The sequence below is a fragment of the Peromyscus californicus genome, unplaced genomic scaffold, assembly GCF_007827085.1.
Source record: "Peromyscus californicus insignis strain IS unplaced genomic scaffold, ASM782708v3 Scaffold_6__1_contigs__length_162567912, whole genome shotgun sequence".
In the NCBI taxonomy this organism is placed as follows: domain Eukaryota; kingdom Metazoa; phylum Chordata; class Mammalia; order Rodentia; family Cricetidae; genus Peromyscus; species Peromyscus californicus.
Genome location: NW_026294584.1, coordinates 60613933 through 60637573, shown reverse-complemented (window position 1 = coordinate 60637573; position 23641 = coordinate 60613933). Strand labels below are relative to the sequence as shown.

At 41.9% G+C, this 23641-nt stretch overlaps 1 pseudogene; it reads right to left on the bottom strand.

The window, feature by feature from the left end:
* Positions 1-12917: 12917 nt before the first annotated feature.
* LOC128099543 (septin-7-like) lies at positions 12918-22281 on the bottom strand (annotated as a pseudogene).
* Between the last annotated feature and the right edge of the window lie 1360 nt (positions 22282-23641).

The window sequence follows — 23641 nt, the reverse complement described above, 5'->3', positions numbered from 1 at the left end:
GTATTTCTGTATCAAATTTGACAATAATTAATGTCTTACTCCTCTAAAAAATCTGCTACTGGAGAAGGCGAGGAATTCTTGTCATGACTTTCAGTTCTATCTTGATTTATTTTAATCCTATTAATTGGATGTTTTAATGCATTTGACATTTGTATGGATTTTCATAGGCCTTTATTAAGAAAAGGATGTCCTTCTTCTTACAGTTGAGGTCAGTGTTCTTCTTCCTGCAAGCATAACCTTTATAGTTTCTTCTTTTTTAGAATTAATTTTTAAAAATTATCATAAAAATTATATAGTTCATTATGATAATTTTCATACATGTGTATAATATAATTTGCTTATCTTCACCCCATTCACCTTTTCTATCCCCTCTACAGCCTCTTGATGGCCCTTTTCATTCTTCATAATAGTCATATTTCTGCTACTATGTCAAATATATATACATGTATGATTACATATATATTTGTATATATAATCTAGAGCCTGCATATGAGAGAAAGCATATGACATTTATCTTTTTCCTCCATTATTCACCCTTGTTTCTTCCTTGTCCTCCTCCAATTAGATGTCTTTAGCTGTATGACTTACTTCTGGGTCCTCTAGTCTATTCTATTAGTCTATGTACCTGCTTTTCTGCACTACTAAGCTTTTTCTTGTCATAGATACTCTGTATTATAGCTTGAAATAGGGTATGATGATAACTACAGCATTATTTTTATTTTTGTAGAGGATTGCTTCAGCTGTGTAGGGTCTTTTGTAGAGTCTGGAATGTAAACCAGTCCAGCCACTATGGAAATCAATATGAAGATTCTTGGAAAAAAATCTAAAACTGGAATTATTATATAGCTCATCTCTTAGCTATACCATTCCTATGTATATGCCTAAAGGACCATGAGTCAATGCTCCAAAGACATAATTCTGCATTCATGTTTATTGCAGCACTATCACAATTGCCAAGTTTTGGAATCAGTCTAGATGCTTATTCAGAGATGAACAGAAAAAGAAAATTCAGTGCCAAAGTAGTTATTATCATCCAGGGCCCAATGAAATTTTATTTGGCTATAAAGAAGAATTAAAGGCAGTTTGGGTTGTTCTTGCTTTTCTAAGACTTTGAGTTGCATCATTAAGTTATTTATTGGTGATGTCTCTGATTTTTTTTTAACTACAAATTTCTTCTTTAATTTTAATTTATTCTTTGGTAATTTCATGAGTGAACACAAGGTATTTAGGTCATATTAACCCCCTGCTCTCCCTCAAAGTCTGTGATTTTAAAAAGATTAACACTCATAGCTGTTTTCTTCCATTTTAGAGCTGTCTTTCCTACAGCCAGCAAGATGGCACAGCAGACACAGGTGTTTGACACATAAGACTGGTGACCTGAGTTTGGTCCCTGGAGCCCACGCAAAGGAAAGAGACAACTCTACAAAATTGTTCTCTGATTCTCACACGCATGCCATGACACCTCCCGACCCCTGCACAGATAATGATGATGGTGATGATGATGATGATGGTGATGCCAAGTTTTCAAAAAATAGCTACTTCTCTTGCATCACAAAGATTCTGATAAATCACACTTTTATTTTCATTTGATTCTAGAAGTTATAAATTTTCCTTCCTAAGTTTTTGAATGACCTCCTGACCACCCAAGTGTGTACTGTTTAATCTCCATATGTTTGTACAGTTTCTATCATTTCTCTTGATTTTGATTTTGATTCCATGTGATCTGATATTTTCATATTCGTGAGGTTTGTTTTGTGGTTTAAAATGCTATCCATTTGAGGGATAATTATGTGGGCTGCTAACAATAATGTGTATTCCACAGCTACTGTGTAGAATATTCTGTAGATGTCTGTTAAGTTCATTTGATCTATGTTACGGTTTAATTCAGAAATTTCTCTGTTGATTTTTCCCCCAGGTAACCTATATACCAATGAGAGGAGTTTTAAAAGTCATCCATTGTTATTGGGCCATCTGCCCCTTTCCATGCAGTAGTATTTGCTTTGTGAAGTTGGCTGCACCAATGTTCAGTCACCTATGTTTATAGCAGTAATTACATCTTGATGGGTAGGTCCCTTAATTAATATGGAAGGTTTCTTTATCTTTTCTGATTGATTTTTGTTTGAAGCTTGCTTTGTCAAATGTGACTGTAATTATTCTGTGCGTCAGGAGCTTCTACTTGTTTGGAATTTCCACTTCTATCCTTTTCTGTTCAGCGTGTCTATGTTTTTGCTTTGCCAGTAAGTTCCACATTTTGCAGACAGTGAAAAGCTGGGTCTTGTTTTTAAGTACAGTCATCTAGCTTGTATCTTTTATTTGATGAGTCAATGCCATTTACTTTTATGATTATTATTGAGAGGAGTTTTCTGATTCCTGTAGTTTGTTGGTAGTTTTTCTGCCTGGTTCAAATATTGCTTATTTTTTCTTGCTTCTTTATTTTATTTATTTATTTGTTTGTTTACTTATTTATTTATTGCTGGGTTACTGAGTTGGACACAACTGCTGTTTTCCTAGTTTCTATTTGCTCATCTGTTACCCTCGTGACGTTTGTTCTTTTCTTCTTCCTCATTGTTGAGACTATCTTTCTTTCTTTTTCCTGTGTGTGTAGGATTCCTTAAAGTGGACCATCTACTGTGCTGGCTTGGTGATCATGAGGAACCTTTCTTTGGCTTTTCTTGGAAGACTTTAATTTCTGCCTTTTTTAAAAGATAAATTTGCAGGATATAGTAATAGGTGGCAGTTATTTACTTTAGGGGTTTGGAATGAATTGTCCCCTTTTTTCCTGGCTTTAGGGGTTCCATTGAGAAGATTGATACTATTCTGACAGTTTGCCTTTGTGATCTGGCGTTTTTATCTTGTAGCTTTTAATGCTGTTTCTTTGTTCTGTAGTCTTAGGATTTGAACTACAATTTGTCATACAGAGGTTGTTTTCTGAATGCCTTTTATGTTTGTGTGTCATTTATTTCCCTAGATTTGTGGGAATTCCTGCTACAGTTTTTTTTTTGTTTGTTTTTTGAGACAGGTTTCTCTGTGTAGCTTTGCACCTTTCCTGGAACTCACTCCGTAGCCCAGGCTGGCTTCAAACTCACAGAGATCCACCTGCCTCTGCCTCCTGAGTGTTGGGATTAAAGGCATGTGCCACCACCGCCCGCCCACCTGCTACAGTTTCCACTGACTAGGTTTCCTGTGGCTTTAGTTGTTTACTTCAGCCCCCTTTCCTCCACTGTGGAGTCTTAGAACTAGTCCCATGATCATCTCCTTGACTTCTTTAAAGTTGTGGTCTCAATTTTCTTTTCTTTCCTTTGAATACAGCATTTCCTAGGTCTTACCTTCCTTTCCTCATATCCTTCTCTTGTCTTGATGATATCTGTTGGTGATGTTTCCCACTGTAATTTTTATTTAATTCACTGAACTTCTCTTCTCCAACATTTCTGTTTTTCCCAAGTCTGTTTCCTTGATGAATTCTCATCCATGTTGCTGATTAAAGGGACCTCAGGTTGGCACAGGATGCACCCGGACTCCAGATTCTTAGCACTAAGGAGATTTATTTACCCCAGAGGGATAATGGGGGGGCTGCCTCTGGATCAAGCAAAGACAGCAGCAGGTGGCTATGCTGGAGTTGGTTTTAAGGAGAAAAACGGGGAAGTCCGTGCTAGGATGAGTTGGTGAGTCCTGATTGGACGTGTTAGTCAGGGTAGCCAAATAACGAATTTTGAGGCTGGACCTTGGTGGTCAGCTTCGGGAACGAGTCAGGAAGTGGCCAAATTAGGAGTCTAGTGGTTTAGCACAAGAAAGAAGAAGGGAAGGGTGGGACCTGCCACTGCCGTGTTTGAGCCTGTTAAAGCCCTTCACTGATATTTCTTCCGTGTCCTGACATTTGTTTTAAAAATCAGGGTTCAGAACTGATTTCATCTCATTCTTCTGTTTCTAACTTTTGGAAGTTTCTGGTCATTCTTGTAAGTAGATTTTTAAGTTCTTTGCCCAACACTTCAAAAATTTCAGGATCTGCAGATTTGGTAGCTGAAGAGTTCTGATCTTTTGGAGGGTCCATGCTGCCTTTTCACATTCCAGGTGCTTCTGTGTTGTGATTTGCACAGATTTGGGTATGGTTGCCCTTCTGGCTTTATTTGGGGGCTCTTCTTACTTCCTAGCCTTCTTTAGGGGTTCAATTTCCGGTGTCTCCCACAAAGAAGAAATAAAACCACTGTAACATAAACCACACCAATAACAATGTATAGACATACATCTTAAATCAGTTAAAGCCAAGTACTAGACCACCTGTGATTACAGAAAGGGAAATGGGAAGACAATGGAGGCTGTCAGGTGCATCCAGCCTGAGGTCCATCGGCCACATGGGACTCAGGATAGCTTTGTAGCACAATACAAAGTCTACACTTACCTGAAACATTATGAGGATCTCTCTCTCTCTCTCTCTCTCTCTCTCTCTCTCTCTCTCTCTCTCTCTCTCTCCCTTCTGGTAACTTGATTTGTGATTCTCAAGCATGAACTTTGTCGATGCCAACATCATGCCACATTGTCAAAAGATTGGACATGCAGTAAAGTATGAAGCTGTTTGGTGAAGATGGAAATAACAACGGAATGAAATCAGAGAAGGGAACACGGCAAAGGTGAAAAAGAACAAAGCTGGATTAAATTGAAGAATTAAAGAAAGACAACAGGAAAAAAGACTTAGGGAGAGGGGAAAAGTGTTACAGAGAGGGAGAAAAAAAGATCAAGAGATTTAAGAAACGTGATCACGCAATAAAAAGTGGGCAAATAAAATCAGATAAAAAATAAAAGTAAAGACATAAATTTCATCGAAAAATAAAACCAATACAAAGTCTAGCAAAATGGAAAATGAAAACATACATGGAACAATTTTTTTAAACAATAATAAAATACTGGAGCATCTGCTCTCTGGGTCCATTAATTTTGGAGTCAATGGAAAACGGGTTGGTCAATTTCTGTCTTTCATACTGCTCAAGCTGGTGCTGAGCCTGGACCAGCTGAGCATCTGTCATTCGCAAGCCCTTTCCTTGGTTTCATGTTGCAGCTTCTCCATGTTTTTGTGAATGTTGGATGTATGCCAGTGACCTTTCTCCATCACGGGAAATACACGTTGTCTCTGATTGCTTTAAAGGTCGTGTCTTTGCCTTGACACTTCAAAGATTTTCTTCAAAATGAAAAACTATAGGTAAATTAATTTCCCTCTGAAAATTCTTTCCAAGGAATAATTCTAAAAATCCTTCAGTCTCAAAATTCATAGTTTTGCAAAACGGAATTATCTCCTAAAATTGTTCATCCCTTACATTCACCCTAGAATCTAATCTTCCATCCTAAAATTCAAATTAGCCTCTCTGTTGTCTTCTGATCCCTGTCAGAAATCTCTTTATTTCTCTTTAGTTCCTTCTGGTTATATTCTCTTCATAATCATGTTCCATGCTCACTAACTTCTGATGCAGTCATATTTAATATGTCTCTAAATGTTCTGTTATAATTAAATTGCACTTGCATTTTTTCTGGTATAATATTATCTTCTTGTTCATGTCACTGTCTGCCACTGAATCAGACCACTGACAGTCCAGTTTATTGACTTAAGCTTATTTTCATTGTCTATTTTTATATTAAATGATATAAAAATTTGAAATCTATGCAGTTTTTCTACAAATTTTTACTCATTATTTATTTTACCTCATTGTTGTATTACTGTTATTTAGCAGTCTGCCTCTAAGTGTAGGAATGTTTCTGTGGCAGCATTACGTACACTCACACTGCTGTACAACCATGACCACGCTGCATCACAAGTCACCTCATGAATCCTAACAGGAGAGCTTAGTTCACAAAGCATTAGCTTGTTTCTCTCCTTCCAGCCCTGGAAGCCATTGTTGTACTTTTTGCCTCTATAACTTGTGTTGCTGGCGTTAACTTGTACAAACAGAAGCACATGCTGTTTGTCTCTTGTGATCGGCTTCTTCGACTTAGCGCATTGTTTTCAAGTTTTGTCTATTTAGTGGTACAGGTCAGATTCCACTCATTTTTAAGTTTTCATTCCATATTTCGTCCTTCTTTATTCTGTTGATATTTGCTCCAGTCTTTTCCTTCCTTTTGTCTATCATAAACGGTGCTGTTATGAGTATGGATGGATTAATAGCCACCCAAGTTCTTTCTTTGGGGGAATGAATCCAGCTGTCTAATGCTGAATGGTGCAGTAACTCTAAGTGTGAGTTTGTGCGGCACCACTACACTGTTTTCCACAGCAGCTGCATCGTTTAGCGGCCTTTCTAGCAGTGTTCAGGGATTCCAACTTGCTGCATCCTTGCCTGTCACTTGTTATATTCACAGTGTTTTGGAGTCTGTGTGTGTGTGTGTGTGTGTGTGTGTGTGTGTGTGTGTGTGGTGTGTGCCTATGTGTGAGTGTGTCTGTGCATATGTGTCTGTGTGTGCATGCTTGTGTATGCCTGTGTGTGAGTGTGCCTGTGTGTGTGTGCCTATGTGTGAGTGTGCCTGTGTGTAGGTGTCTGTGTGTGTGTATGTGATACTGGGTGCCTCTATGTGTGTGTCCCTGTGTGTGTGAGAGAGCCTGTGTGTACACCTGTGTGTGTAAGCCTGTGTGTGTACGTACATGTGTTACTACGGTAAGAAGATAATGATTTGCCAGTATTTTCTCTGAATCTGAAGATTGATCTTGTTCTCTGCTAACATTGCTCTTTGATTAGTTAAAAAACCTTTTAACTAAGTTCTGAAGAAGTCAAACTGTCCTGTCTCATCCTTTGTTGCCCATGATTTTAACATCATTTCTGCTGTTTTGTCCCCATATCTTCATGTGTGTAGAGAGCCGTGCACGGCCGTGCCTCAAAAATGGCGCCGGCGTCCGGCTTCTGCCTTCCCGATGGCAGGTGCTCCTTATTTGGCTAAGGCTAGGATCTGGCTTGCTTCTGTGCACCTGGACCTAATCTGGCTTGCTTGCGTACCCTAGCGGCATTGTCCACGTGGCACCACGGGGTTGATTGCCCAGTGGCTATAAAGGGCGTGGGCTGGCTTTCCCCCGAGAGGAGATAGAAGAGATGAGAGAGAGAGAGAGAGAGAGAGAGAGAGAGAGAGAGAGAGAGAGAGAGAGAGAGAGAGAGAGGAGGAGGAGAAGAAGAAGAAGAAGAAGAAGAAGAAGAAGAAGAAGAAGAAGAAGAAGAAGAAGAAGAAGAAGGCTTTCCCCAGGGTCAGAAGATTGTTCAAGGTTCCTGAATAAACTGCTTGGAGAAGAGCCTGGCGTCGCGTCTTCCTTGCTGGTCGAGGCGGACGTGACACATGTGCTTGACACTTGGTCCCCTAGATGATGTTGAGAAGTAGTGGGGTGCTAAGGAACTGTGATTGGGCAAATGTTTGTGACTCCTTACCCTGTGACTGTGCCAACAAGCTCCCTTGAAATCAGTAACATCTGATTCCACAGGCTCGCCTTGGACAGGGTCTGCCTATAGTCTCACATGAGACACCTGATGTGGACTTTTCAGACATACTGGAACAAGCTAAGATTTCAGGACTGCTGGGCATGGAATGACTATATCTTGCATTGTGAGAAGGATGTGAACTTTGGGGTTAGTGCTGGAATACTGTGGTTTGGTTATGCTTTGAGTACGTCCTCCAAAATTTCACACACTGGATTCTTCACCCCTGTTGTGATGCTGAGAGGGGATGAAGCCTTTACAATATGGGGTACAATGGAAGGTAATTAGGTCTCAAGGGTTCTTCCTTCAAGATATGAATGCTCCCCTCCAGAGTGTACCCTCTGTGTCTGGCACTTCCCTTGGAGTCTTTTCTTGTCATCAAGACTTTTGTACACATGGCTTATGCTGGATAGTTTCATGTCAACTTGACACAAATTAAAGTAATTTGAGGGGAGGGAACCTTAATTGAGAAAATGCCTCTGTAAGATTGGGCTATGGGCAAGCCTGTATTTTATTAATTGGTAATTGATGGGTGAGGGACCAGGCAATGTGGGTAGTGCTATCCCTGGACTGGTGGTCCTGAGTTCTATAAGAAAGCAGGCTGAGCAAGCCACGGGGAGCAAGTCAGTAAGCAGCACCCCTCCATGGCCTCCGCATGAGCTCCTGCCTCCAGGTTCCTGCCTTATTTGGGTTCCTGCCCTGACTTCTTTTGATGAACAGTGCTATGGAAGTGTAAGCTGAATAAACCCTTCCCTCCCTGAGTTTCTTTGGCCATGGTGTTTCATCACAGTACGAGTAACCCTAACTGAGACATGACTCCACCATGCAGCCCTTGTGAGAGCCCAGCAGACACCAGCATCATACTCTGGAGTGTCTGCACAAGTGAGCTAAAACCTCTGCCTTTGTAAAATGCCCATCCTTGACTGCTGTTTTACAGCAGCACAAGACTGTCTAGGAGACCCCACACTGGGCCCTGTGAGATCCAGTGTGACGATGCTTTGGTTCTCAGTTTTCTTAGAGAATTTTTCAGTCTGGGCCCTCATATTTAGGACTTCGGTCCATTTTGAGTTAAATTATGTAAAAGGTATTGGGTGAAATTTTAAATTCACCCCTTTGCATGTGGATACCCAGTTTCCCCAGCACATTTGGTTTGAAAGAGTGTTTTCCCCATTGAGAAGGTTTGATTCATTTGCCAAAAATCATTTGATCATGTATTAAATGGTTCATGTCTGGGTTCTCTACACCTCATTCCGTGTCATTAGTACATTGTAGCTTTGTAGTAAGTTTCAAAGTCAGGAAGCATGCACCTTTCTTTTTTTTTCCAATATGACTGGCTTTATTTAATGTTTCTTGCTACGTTCTGTGTTTTAAACACGTGTTCCCTCTCAGATGCTTCAACACTCGGCTGTGCCATGAAAGCACTGAGCTCACTCATTACTGGATCAATGCTATCTCTTCACCCAGTGCTTCTGGAATTTAACCTTTGCTTAATTTGTGACCCCACATTTCAGCCATTCTTGAAGTCACTCTAGAAGTACACACGTCACTGTGTGACAGGGTCACAAGCCTGGGTAGCAGTATCTGTGGTTCTGCGTGGTCCATTTGATAATCTCTTCCACATCTCAGAGTTTCCCTTTGGTGATAAGAAGGCCTGAGGATCTAGAGGGCATGTGTCTATCCACCAAGCTGCAAAGAGAATGTGCATAGGACAGAAGTAATGAATGGGAGAATGGAGGGTGGTCCATGGGCAGCTCTGTGAAGCAGAGAAAAACGTGAGTGAGACAGGGCAACTGGGATGCTCATGGAGCCCCATGGCCTGCTTTTGTAACTGTCTTGTGTCAAGAGCATGACCCCAGAGTCAAATGCAGGGACATGAGGCCAAATAAAATTTTCAGCAATTGAGGACTTTGCCTTCTTTGTGAAAGGCAGCACTGGATGTCTTGTTACTGTTCCTTTGAGACTCTTGGGTAAGTGAGAGTGAATGGAATTGGGGAGGGGGATGATGCATACAGAGCTGTAAGCTACAGCTACAGGGCACAGAGCAGTGGTCCCCGGGATGATGTAGGCAAACAGTGATGGGACTTTGGACCTTACTAATGGCAAAGGGGAAGTGATGGGAGCAGGATTTATGACACAGACTTTACTTGGTGTGTTTTTAAAAGAGGAACGTGAAGTTTGGTAGGTAGGGAAGTGGGGAGAATTGGGAGGAGTTGGGGGAGGGAGAGAATATGACCAAATTATATTGTATGAAAAAATTTTAAAGAGAACACCAAGTTGGGTAGATACGGAAGGGGTGGATCTGGGAGGAGTTGGGGGAGTGGACTGAATGTGATCAAAATACACTGTATGAAATTCTCAAAGAACTGGTAAAAAATGAAGACAAAGAAGCAGTTGGATCTTCAGGGCAAAGTATAAGGTTTTCCAGTCTCGTAGGTGTGGGCTGTATGAGAATGACTGTCATGATTTCACCTCAAAACACTGCCCATTGCCAAGACGTAGAGGACTAGGGGAGAAATATTTTTTAAAGGTTTATTCTATTATTTTTAAGTCTCTCTCTCTCTCTCTCTCTCTCTCTCTCTCTCTCTCTCTCTCTCTCTCTCTCTCTCTCAGGTGGTGTGTGTGTGTGTGTGTGTGTGTGTGTGTGTGTGTGTGTGTGTGTACCATGTGTGCCTGCAGAGTCTCCAGAGGCACTGAATCCCTGGGGGTGGATTTACAGGTGGTTGTATGCCGCTGCCCTGTGTGCAGTATGGTATGTGCTCTTAACTGCTGAACAATCTCTCCAACCACAGAAGGAAGATTGGTTATGGAACTCTCCAAGGGGGTGGGGGGAAGACATACAGAGAAAACTAGTGTGGCTGCAGCTCAGCCTTCACCTTTCATGGCTGTGTCTTGGCAGTTCGCCACCTCTGCTAAAAGCTTGTCTGCTCTGATTGGCTGATTGACTAAGACTCGGGTTCTTACCATAAGACTGCGCTTGCAAGTTAGGTCGGGGGTCGTCTGTATAGTAAGCTACAGCGTGCGGTGGGTGGAGGCAGCTTTGGGCCAAATTGAATTTACTTTACAAGTTTGTAAATATGAATCTGGGGGTTGGCAATAAACTGCAATAGTAACAACTCTGTCTGCTTTGTGTACACAACAGCAATATTATCAGAGAGCCAGCAGGGAGGCCATCTCTAAACATTTGTTGGGCGAATCAATAAATGGCATGGACTATTATTTCTAGTTGTGTGCTTTGAGCCATCTGTACTTTACAGTTTGTATAATGACCAGCATGATGTATCTGGGTGGTGAGTGAATTGGGCGGTGCTCTTCAGCATGTATTGGAAACCATCCCCATCAAGAAGGAGAAGCAGTTTGGAATTTTCTGAAGCTCTTCCACCATTCTTGGCTGAAACTTATAATGGGGGAAACTTTATGAGGCACTGGGTTGGTGTCAATGTAGAATCTCAAAACAAACGGTATCAGCAACCCTCACCCCCTTTCTATTAGCAACCCCAGGTTCCACTGGGGGGGCCACTTTCCCCTTCCGTCAGGCTAAGTGTCCTGATGGGACAATGTCTTCAGATCTGGGAATAAAGCATGGGACTTAAACTGACCTAGAACTGCAGATCATATGCCCAGGCACGCTATTTCAGGCATGGGCACATGGCCTGGGTTGGTCACATCAGCAAGTCTAGGGCTTCTGGGTCACACTGACAGAAAAGGCTTTTTTGTTTGCAGAACTTGAAACCCAAAGCCTGCAAAGCAGGGGCTGTGGCTGCTGTTTGCCACCCCGCCTCCCTGCCCACCCTGCACTGCTTGAAGCTGCCAAAGATCACCTTGAGCTTGAAGATGAAGACCATGTGCTGGAGGCAGACCCCAGAGGTGGGGAAAGTTTCTCCTGCTGATGTTGCCTGAGTTCTGAGCTCAGCCATGCTTGAATGCTTCTGCTGTTGAATGAATCCTGCTTCCCACACAAAATGCTAGGATGCACTAGGGTACAGTAACTGATGTCTAACTGGTTCCCTCAAGGCCTCCTGAACAAGGGTGCAATTTCTGGGAGACTCCAAGTGTACTCCAACTGGGCTGTGAAGAGATACCAGGTGCTGGAGGACAGGCAGTCAAAAGGAATTCAGGTATGTGGGGACAACTTTTGTCGGTCAAGGTTGTATTCCTTAGGAAGCTGTGTGTGAACTCAGACTCTGCAAATGCACTTATAAAATGTATGTTCATACACATATAAATACATATATATTACATCACAACATTGCTATGTGAATTCTTTTACAACACCAAAAATTGTAAGTATGTGATACATGGCGGTTACATGTAGAATGAACCATGTTTTCCTTTTCAAGAGGCCTTGATTCCCATTTCTAGTAAAACAGAGAGTCTGAGTATGCACAGAGACACGTTGACCCTTAACTTCACAGTTTATTTAGAAGGGCATTCTCCCTGACACTTACCATAGAGCACAGAGAGGAAGTTAAAGGCTACTTCCCTTGCTGGGTCTACCAAATAGAAGACACTATATACCGTTTTAGCAGGAGCAGGATATGGAAAATACCTAAATTAAATGTTATTAAAAGAGTGAAGCAGTCACAAGATTCCAGCTAAAAGAACACTAAATAAGAATGTATGGAGTACATGTAAATATCTATATTTAAAGAATCCAAAACAAAGACTATTATTAAAAAAGTTCCATGTGCACCATAAGCATGTAGGTTTTCCTTCCCATGTGTACTTTTAGACAACAGAATTGTCAAAGAGCTCACTGTGTTAGATTACATACATTGCTCTAAAGTGGCATGGAATGTAATTATCACAGAAAAGCATAGTTGGCATCATTTTATGGCAATTTATCCTCAGCGAAACCTTCCAGAGTTCTTTTACTTTGGAATATTCTGTAGACAATCAAACCACTAGAACAGACTTGTGCAACAGTAAGTTGTTTTCTTGCATTAAACTGAAGACACCTTTCTAATTAAATAAGGAAAAGAGGATATGAATGGGTGTTTACGGCTATTAATTTCTAAGTACACCGCATCCTAGACAGTTCAAGATACTTTAATCTCCACCAAGAACAATAACAAAAACATTTTTTAAATCTGTTTAATTCACCATCATGGTTAAAACTGGTACAAATTGGTCGAGTAGGTCCAACAAACACTGCTGTCCATGCTGGCATATTGGCAACTGATACATACTCAATAGAGTTCAAAAGATTTTATAGCCAGTCATGGTGATGCACGCCTTTAATCCCAGCACTTGGAGACAGAGGCAGGATAATCTCTGTGAGTTGAAGCCCAGCCTGGTGAGTTCCAGGCCAGTCAGTGCTACACAGAGAAACCCTGTCTCAAATAAGTAAGTAGTAAATAAATAAATAAATAAATAAATAAATAAATAAATAAATAAATAAATAAATAAATATCTAGCCTCTCTTCTTGTTTTTTGCCACGGTTCTTCAAGAGATCCGTTCTGAAAATACATTGTTAATTTTTTTTAAAACAAGTTTTCTTTCTCTTCCTCAAACTGAGGACATTTTCCCTCTAATTCTCCTTGCTGCACTTCTGAATTCCTTTCCATCTGTTCATGGCACCAAAGCTCTGCCTCGAAGTCCCTCAGCTTTTAAACTTTTTCTTTAGCCTTCGCGTCAAACTCCTGCTCCTTCTCCATCTGCATCTTGGTGGCACGGTCCCGCCTTCTTCTGTCTGCACCACAGCGTTCTAGCAAGTGGCCCTTGCTTCCGATTGCCTCCTGCTTCTGTGGTCCTCACAGTGTACATGATTAGTCCTTCAAGTCCCACACGTGTGTTCGTATCAGCATATTACTTAGAATTGTGAACATACAACGTTCACCATTTCCAACCCCAGCCACACCCCAAGGCTGCCTCCCTCTCCGACTCCACTGTTCGCAACTCCCCTGATAGTGTTAATGCCGACCACGCAGGACAAGGGGTACAGGCCTCTGTCTTCTAAACACCTCGTTCCTTCTTCATCATCTGCTTCTGGAAATCCATATTGGTTCATTTTATGTGCATGGATTTGTCTCATTGTCTGTTTTTTTAAACTGCTGACGTCTCTCCAGCATCTGCTTTGGCAATTGTGGGATAATATTCACCTTTTCACATAAACCTTCTATAAACTCAGTATCCAATGGCGGAAATCCATGTCCTGAAGGAGCAATGAAGTATGAACAACAGAGTGCCCCGTTACCAGGCATCTGACGTCTGTTCACGGGAGACTCCGCTTTTAAGTAATCCTCAGGTTTACTGCCCATGCAGTCGTTAGCAGGCGGCCAGCAATTACTGTTAACCACTGCATCTCCAAATCATGTCCTCAGCAGTAACTGAACACCACCTTCTCTGAGGAAAACTTCAGATTGCTCCACCTGTCCCATCCTTTATTCTGGGGAAGGACCTGGATTCTCTGGCGAGTACAAATCTGTGAGAACAGCGGGTTAATTGGTGTTGACTTTTCCAGCCCAGCTCACCTGCTACCGCAGTGTGAATTGAAAGCCTCTTTTCACTGACTGTCTGTAGGCTTGATTTGGGAGGTTGGCAAATGCCACCCCAACCTTCAAATTCTTCCTGCCGCCTTCTTGGCTTCCGGCACTACTTCAGCAGCATTAGCGCTCCTACTTAGCCGCCATGTTTATATTGTCCTCTTCTTAAAGTATATATACTGTATATTCTTCTTCTGGGGACTCCTCTCCTTAGACAAAGTCCAGGTGGAAACCATTGCTTGAGGATACAGTCTACCTGAATGGCAGTTCCAGAGAACGGCCTGAGAGCTGACCCCATCTCGCCTCCCTACTTTGCACTTGCAGCTGTCCAGGGAGAAAAGAAGCGTTTCTGTACTTACATAGTTCATAAATGAAAGTTGAATGCAGAGCAATGTGTGCATCGTGTTATTTGTTAAAAGGCTGTGGGGGAGGGATAATTCCTGATAAAGATGTGTGCTGCTGAAGACCCTGACAGCCCGGCAAATGTCACATTAAATAGCCACTACCAGCAGAGCAAGATCAGAATGTCTTGCTGAGACTCTGTGCCACTAAATGTAGAGCTCAAAGCAAAAACGGACAGACAGACAGACACTGCATTGTAATGAAAGTGATAAATTAATTCCTTATAAACAGGAAAGATACAGTAAAATAAAAATCTCAGGGCTGGGGATGTAGGTAAAGTGCTTGTGAAGTGCTTGCTCAGTACACATGCTCTATCCCCATCACCACACAAACACAGTGTAGTGGGGCAGGCCTGTAATCCCAGCACCTGGAAGGACCTGACGTCCTAGGCCACCCTCAGCTACATAATTCACAACCAGCCTAGGATATATGAGGCCCTAGCTTTACTTTTTGAAATAAAATAAATTAAATTTGATGGAAAGTGCTTATCATAAGGAAGAGTGCAGTCTCCTAAACTGTGGAGCTAAATGCACAACAGATCAGAGCAGCCTTGGCGGCGCCCTTCCAAGACGGAAAAACCAGGAAAGAGAAGCGAGAGAATGGGCGACACACGTAGTACGAGCGCGCCACCTACTGGTGAGAATGGAAGAGCGTGCTTCGACTTGTGGAGTCTCCCGATAAAAATTTACAGGGGAAAACAAAGCCTGTCTCCCAATGTGATTTCTGAATTCCACTGCACCTCTCATTGACCCATCCTTTGTGAATGAATTTGCTTTACGAAACCATATTGCAGCTCAACAGTTTGTGTATTCTTTGTAACCTATGCAAATCCCCACATATAAACGCCATGTGCATTTATTTGTTCCTACATGCATAGGATAGTTTGGGAAGGAAACATTCAAGCTAGAAATAGTGATTGCTTCTAGGGAGAGAACAAGCCCAGAAGATGAAGCTGGTGAGTGATGATTTTCGCTGTGTACTTATTTGTGTGTTTTGACCATTCCTCAGTTATAAAAGTAACTTAAATCATTAAAGAAAAAGTTTAAGTCGGAGGAAGATTTCTCTTTGATCTTCCCTATTATCTCTAAGCAACACCAGTTTGACTCTGTTACTACACTTGCTTCGATTATTTTATTTCTTTAGTAACACAATATTCCCATCCATCCACAACCAAACAGACCACATGTGCCCGAGGCTAGGGCAAGAGGCTCAAAGTAAAGAAGCCCCGAAGCAAAAGTGCAGAGAAAAAGCACAGAAACTCCTTATCAACGTAGAATAAACATGGGGAAAATCTCTTCACTTTTAAAATAAAATATCAGCGAAGGCTCTGTCTGGGACTCGGTACAATATGGCTGCTTCTGCACTGAAGGGTATAAATATTTAAACATAGGGTGAATTTGATCAGAGAGCCCTCGCCAAAGCCTGCCAAGGGATGCAGTTCTCAGCGGAGCCTGCATTAGAGGGGCTCTGCCCTTTCTTACCACTCACCACTCCTTTGTGCCAGCAGCGGATGCCATGACCTTCAAAAGTTTCCAAGTTGTCATTTGATGCTTTAGAAGTTGAGATTGGCCATTATTGTCCACTTGACAACAGTCTACACAGGTTTTGCATGGTTTTTTTAAGTTGTGAGATATTTTTATGTTTCAAATTTTCTTTTTTCTAAATTCATCTTTTGTTTTCAACTTTATGTCTTTGGCATATGAAAACCATGTGTTCTTTTTAAGAAATGATTTAGGGCTTCGTGTCTTGATAAAGAAAGTGTGCCCAATTCTTGGACTCTAGATATAGTTTGCTATATTTTGTCTTAAGATTTTCATTACCTTATTTCTTTTATACAGATTGGAATGTAAATTCCCTCCTGCGGACCTGAGAATTTTTTGTTTGTTGTTTTTTATTTTTGTCTTTTGAGACAGGGCCTCCCTCTGTAACCAGCCCAACAGTTTATGATCCTCCTGCCGCAGCCTTCCGTGTTCTGGGATGAAAGCTTCTTGGAGTTTCACACAGTGTGAAGTAGCCACCCAGCTTCATCTTCACTGGGCCCTCTGCAGGAGTGTATGGTCTTAACCACTGAGCTAACTCTCCAGCCCTGCCTCAGTTAGGCTCGCTATTGCTGATGAAATACCACGACCAAAAGCAACCCGGGGAGGAAAGGGTTGGTTTTACTCACACTTTCATATAACAACTCATTGCCAAAAGCAGCGAGGGCAGGAACCTGAAAGCAGAAGCTTATACAGAGGCCATGGAGAGGTGCTGCTTACTGGTCTGCTCAGCCTGCTTTCTTAGAGAACCCAGGACCACCAGAATAGAAAATTAAGGCTTGCCTACACCCCTAATTATGGAGACATTTTCTCAATTGAGGCTCCCTCCTCTCTGATGACTCTAGCTTGTTTCAAGTTGACATAAAACCAGCCAGCACAAGGCTCAACTTCTCACCACTTTTGAAGTTCATTTCCAACATTTCTTTCTGGTCCTTTTACCAATAATATTACTAAAAACAAAGATTGAAAGGCCCCTTTTTGGTTATGCATTCCTAAGGAGCTTCGACATTATTGAAGCTTCTATTTCGTGTGTAATCACCATTTCAACTTTACTTAGCGGTTATTTTGAATTATGTAAGGTTTGCCCCACCTGGAATATCTTCTGCTTCTGTTTATTACTTAAGAGTGTGTGAGTCTTTTCTCTTGAATGGATTTAATACCTAACAAAGTAGGGGTAACACTTTTAAAAGGTGTTTTCAATTGCTGGGGACAAAGCTCAGCCACAGAGGACGATCCAGCATGTGCAAGGACCTGTGCATGACTGCCCAGCACTGAAAAAAGAAAGGTGGGTGGACCCAGAGGGTGAGATCCACACACGGAAACCACAGCTGCAATGGGAAGTCGATGCAATGCATCAGTTCGGAAGGCATGAGTATTGTCATCATAGAGAGTGCTTCTATACAAGAGCATGGAATGCCTCCGCTTTAAACTGATTTTGTTTCCTGTTTTTCAACAGGACTGCATTTTTATAACTAGTTATTGAGCATCTGTGCCCTGCTCGAGTTCCTCTTGGGTCGCCTCATTTTTCTGCTGGGTTGTAACATCCTCCTCCCCTGCCCACCAGGGTGGAATCCCTCTCCATCCTGTGTCGTCACTGTGCCCTTACTTTTCTTTTTCTTTCTTTCTTTCTTTTTCCTTTTTTCAGAGCTGAGGACCGAACCCAGGGCCTTGCACTTGCTAGGCAAGCGCTCTACCACTAAGCTAAATCCCCAACCCTGCCCTCACTTTTTTTTTTATGGTTTTAGAGTCATACCTATTACTCTGTACAAAATAAATAAATAAATAAATAAATAAATAAATAAATAAATAAATAAAAATCAACTCTTCTCATGATGAACCCTGGCAAAAATGAGATGGGCTTCTGCCTTCTTTGGGGGAAAGAATGTCTCTTCTTTGGCTTACTTGGTGTACATGGAATGTGTCCATATCTGTGCTACTCACTCAAGTTTATGGCTGCGCACCACTGCCCTGGAGAGGCACGCTAGTGTCTTGTGTATTCCCTGCACTGTTGGTGAATATTTGTGTTGTTTTCTAGTGTCCGACTGCCCTGAGTCTTCTTCTAAAAAAGGCTCTGATGTGAACTTGCAGGTTTTTCTCCAAAGCACTGTTCTTTACAGCTTTTGTGCATGTAAGTAAAATAATTTTCGAATCTAAATTTTTCATTGTTTATATATATTTATTATATCTTTTTCATTACATATAATGTAATAATATAATACATATTAACATTGAAAACAGTTTCAGAGATCAAAAGTCTTTCACTGTGACATTTCCTCATGGTATTAATTAATACTTAATTGATCAAAATGACAAAATTTATGAGAACATTTGTAAAAGAATTTGTCAGAAACTTTGAAGTTTGGGAAATGTACCTCTCAATGGCTGAAGGAGTCTTCTTAATACACACACACACACACACACACACACACACACACACACATACACACACACACATATATATGATGTCATATTGTTCTAGAATGAGACAATGTTTGGCATTAATGCTATTCCTGTTTTTTCCTCTTACTTTGACCAGTGCTGGCACTGAGCAATCTTTTCCACATAAATAAATCAGCAGGAATGGAAACAATCTTGCTATGCTGATGCCAGTCCGTTCCTTGAACCCCTTTAAAATAAATGCCCCAGACGGTATAAAGGGCTACCATTAATTTTTAATGGTCCATTAGTGGATACACCTGCCTTCCTTTTTGTTGAAAACAAAATGGTAGAAACTGCTTGGCTTGCAGAAGGATTTATTAGCCAGCCATTAGAGCCTGTTTGTCAGTATCTGGGACGTATACCAAAAACTGTTATCAAATGACTATAAATTCTATCTCTGACTTGAGAAGCATTCTGCTTAAACTAATCAATCTAAAATGTTTGAGAAATTTGAAATATTGTGAGTTTTAATAGTTACTGTGAATCTGTTTAGAAAATGTCCTGGTTAGTTTTTATTGTCAACTTGATTCAACCAAGAGTGCCCTGGGAAGAGGGACCCTCAACTGAAGAACTGCCTGGATCAGATTAGCTTGTGGGTATATCTGTGGGGCAATCTTCTAGATTTCTAGGGATGTAGAGAGGACTAGTCCACTTTGGGGGCACCATCCCTAGGCAGGCAAGCCTGGGCTACATAAGAAAGCTGTCATGATAGAACTCTCATCCAGTGACTAATGGAAGCAGATGCAGAGATCCACGGCCAAGCCCCAGGTGGTGCTCCAGGAGTCCAATCGGCGAGAGAGAGGAGGGATTATATGAGCAAGAGATGTTGAGACCATGATTGGAAAAAGCACAGGGACAAATAGCCAAACTAGTGGAAACACATGAGCTATGAACCAATAAGTGAGACAGCTTGAACTATTTAGGAGGCCCCCAGGCAGTGGGACTGGGACCTGTCCTTAGTGCATGAGCCGGCTTTTGGAGCTTGGGGCCTATGCTAAGACATTTTGCTCAGCCTTGGTGCAGGGAGCAGGGGACTGGACCTGCCTCAGCTGAATCTACCAGGCTGAGCTGACTCCCCAGGGGAGACCTTGCCTTGGAGGAGGTGGGAATGGGGGGTGGATTCGGGGGGAAGGCTGGGGGTGGGAGGAGGGAGGACAGGGGAATCCGTGGTTGATATGTAAAATTAAGTTAATTATAAAAATAAAATATAAAAAAAGAAAGTTGTCAAAGCAGAAGTCAGAGAGCAAGCAGTCAGTGTACCTCCACAGCCTCTGGTGCGGTTCCCGCCTGGAGTTACTTCAGGGACGGAGGAAGCCAAATAAACCCTTTTCTCCTTCCCAAGTTACGTTTGGTCTTGGTGTTTATCAAGCAATAGAAAGTAAGCTGGTACAGACAGCTTTTTAAGTGGAAAGATGTTCATTCCTAGAAGAAGACAAGATAATACACTGAATTGGATTCATACATTGCCAGATGTCAGCAGCTGTCATGTGTAGACATCTTGTGTCATCTAAACCCCTGTGCCTCTTGGTAATTTAAAAGGCGGTTTTTAGATGTAATAATTTCTTCACATAATACCAAAAGAGTGGGAAACTTGTCCTTTATCATTATCAATGAGAAGCTCAGTAAACACTCTGTATTACTCCCCTTGCTCATCTCGGTAATGAAACACCCAACACACAGCAACTTAAGGAAGGGAGGGTTTACATGGGGGAGCATACACCCCATGTAGGGCAGGCATGGCCACAGTAACATACTGCGGCTGGTCACAGAGCGTCTGCAGTCAGGAAACTGGAATCCAGCTGCCTTCCCCATATTCTCCTTTTTTTGTTCAGTCTGTGATTGTGGCCCAAGGAACAGTGGTGCTGGTGTTCAAGATGGAGCCTCTTCCTTGCTTGAACTCTCTAGAATCACCCTCATAGACGGGACTAGAGGCACGTCTCCTAGGCAATTCTAAACGCAGCCAAATGGACAATGAAAACTGACCATCATATACTTCATTAGGATCAAACATTCAGGGCTCACAGTGCCCAAGATGACTTACGTAAGTGGTGTGTGTCCTTGCTTCTAGGGATATATAGCTGTTTCTCTCTGTAATGATGTCTAGATATCATTGAAGATCACTGCCTGGGTCCTTCAGTGTCTTGGGGATTACAAAATGATGTCACTTCAATTTTACCAACCCGTCTGCAAGTGACTGATCTGGGATAGTCTTACAAAAAGGAAGCTTCTGCCCTTGGGGGCTCTTTTAGAACGTACCACCCCCAAATAGGCTACTTCAGCATAAGAATTATTTTAAGCCGAAGACACCAAACAATCAGGGGTGTAAGAAGAGCACTCTGATACTTGTCATTTCTAAAAGCTAAATTTGAAATTCCCTTTTGGACGATTCCCCACCCCATCTACACTTTACCAAAAAGACAATGGCATTCTTGTCATGAAGGTAGATGAGGCTGAGGGAAAGCTGTTCCTGGTCATTTCTCTACCCACTCGTGTTGCCTTGTCTTAGCGCATTTTCACAGATCACCACTTTCCATCCAAGACCGTATCTGTGTATTGATGCTAAGTCCTTCCCTAAGTCTTCAGTTCCTCAGGAAGGCACGCTCTGGGGAAAACTTGTGTTACTTACATTTGCATCAATTCCCTCTGCTGAGCTTTCTTACGTCAATTTAGTTCTTAGGTCCAGCTGTGAAAGGGAGGACTGAGGTAAAGACTTGCCTCCCTTTACAGGTTCTTTTGACACCCCCCCTTCTTTTTTCAATCTGTTTATTTTTACTTACTTTCTGCACAGTAATCTATTCTACAATCATTGTGCATTGTTTTTCCTCATCTGTCCTTGGGATCATCCACTTCTTAGGTTTCCTAAGGTGTAGATGTTAGGTACAAAGATCTGAGTGTGGGCTGTGTTCACTGCTACAGGACATCTCTTCCTGGAGTCGGTAGACAGAGTTAGGAAATACATGAACATGTGCTGACAGCCACACATACAAACATTGTATTACTTTCTCTCCAGTGCAACAGAACCAAGAGAATGTGATCAAAACAGTGGGTTTCTTAGCTTGATCAGGGGATGAATGATCCCACAGCAGCTGCCTGCAGGCTACAGAGAGAAGAAACCAGAACACCTGGGGAGAGAATGCAGGCCCAGCCCCAGGTGGAAGCCTAAAATCTCCAGGGAGATGATGGCGGCACAAGGCCATAGCCAAGGGCTAAGGACTCTGGAGTCTGACACACGTGGGTCACAACAGCAACAAAACGCACCCCTGTCCGAGGGCCCCATGTGGGTCTATGCCAACTCTGTGCTTCTGCTTTCTCATTCCTTCGTGGCCCTGCCCTGCGGGATGGCTCTGCTCACATTCAGTTTGTTGTCTACCTGCCAATGACCCTCTGGAAACACCTTCATAGACATGCCCAGGAAGAGGGCTTAACTCATTTTCTAGATGTTCCTGGATCCAATCAAGATGACAATCAAAGCACATCTACATTCATTTCTCTACAAAAAAGAAAGAAAGAAAGAAACTAACCATGAGAAAATATTGACATATATGCTCTAGTCCAATACCAGACTTTATCCTAGCATTAGCCCTGCTTATCTAGAACTTCTTTCTCTGGCAGGGAGAAGCTCAGACCCATCATCTGCAATATGCCAGTTTGTCTGTTGAGGCCCTAGTATGTGATAGTTTTGTAAGTTTGTGAGAACCAATCTACCAACTATAACTTGCCATTTTATATAAAGTTCTTTTAGTTTCCAGCCATATAATCTCCACATCTGGGCAAACTGACCTGGATTAGCACCTCCCTCTTCACTATACACCTATTCAGTTTTTATGCTCCCATTGACGGTGAATGTTAATTCCACTTACTGCCTCGTCTGTGTTAGTCAGCCTTCCATCACTGAAACAAAATTCCCGAGATAATTAACTTTAAAAGAGGAAAGGTTTATTTTATTTCTTTTTGCACTTACCGTTCAGGAAGTTCTGATTCATGATCATTGCCTTTGAACCAGTGTCAGGGCAGGATAGCATGGTGAGGATGTATGGTTGAGGAAATCTGTTTCTCTGTGGACAATATGAGAGAGAGAGAGAGAGAGAGAGAGAGAGAGAGAGAGAGAGAGAGAGAGAGAGAGAGAGGAGAAGATTTGGGGACTCATAGTCCACTTCAAAGGAATGTCCTAGTGACCTTCTGACATCTCCCAAGGCCCTGCCTCTCAAAAGGTCTGCCACCTCCCCTGTAGTTTGCAAACACATGACACAATTTCTGTTTTCTAATATTTGTGAAAACTTATTTTATTGCCCAGAATACAGTCTGTTCGGTTTAAAATTCCATGGGCAGAGCGTGTGTTCTGCTGGCAGTGGTCGGGGTGTCTTGTAACACCAGTAAGTCAGTTGGTCATTAGTATTCTTCAAGCCATTTACATACAAACTTAATGCTTTTCTGCTGGCTTGCTCTACCTATTATTGAGAAAAGTATTAAAATCTCCAATTACAACAGTGTATTTTCATGTTTGTTACCTTTAGTTCTTTCCATTTTTCTTCGTGTGTTTTGAGAATTTTTTTATTGCATCATCTTTGGGAAGTGACATCTTCAGCACTGTGTAGAGAGCCCTTGGATCCTGGTGATATCCTTTGTACTGCAGTTTACCTTTCTATCATTAACATAGTTTTCTCTCGTGTTGTTTGACATTAGTGTTCTCTTATTTTTAACATACTTATGTCTTTATTTTTAAGGTGGGAGTTCAGATACATCATATAAATGGGTCCTGTTTTCTAATACTCTAACAAACTATGTTTATGATACTGTTAAATTAAAATCCTGTTATAAGAGGGGACAGCCACTTCACCGTACACATAATTTAAGGCTCCAAAACATCAAAGTCCCACTTCCCTGTTGCTATGTATGTTACAATTATTTCCATGAACTGTATCTCTCCTTATATTATATATCTAACCTATTTACCTATCATCTGCCTGTCCTCTGTCTGCCTATGAATTAAATGGGAGATTAGAGAAGCTAGTGTCAGGTTTTATCAACAACAATAAACCCAAGTAACCAGATAAAGAACACAGTGTTGGGAGAGTTGTGGTGGGGTAAAAGCCTTCACTTGACGTAAGCCACAGTGGGCAGCAATGAGAAGAAATGTCAGCATCTTATGCTAGGTTCAGGCCTTCATGGTCATTTAAGACTAATTTATGGAGCTGGAGAGATGGCTGAGGGGTTAAGAGTGCTTTCTGCTCTTCCTGAGGAACCAAGTTTGGTCCCCAGCCCCCACATCAGCATACAACCTCCTGCAACTCCAGCTCCAGGCGATCTGATGCCTTCCTCTGGCACCTTTAGTCATGTGCACAT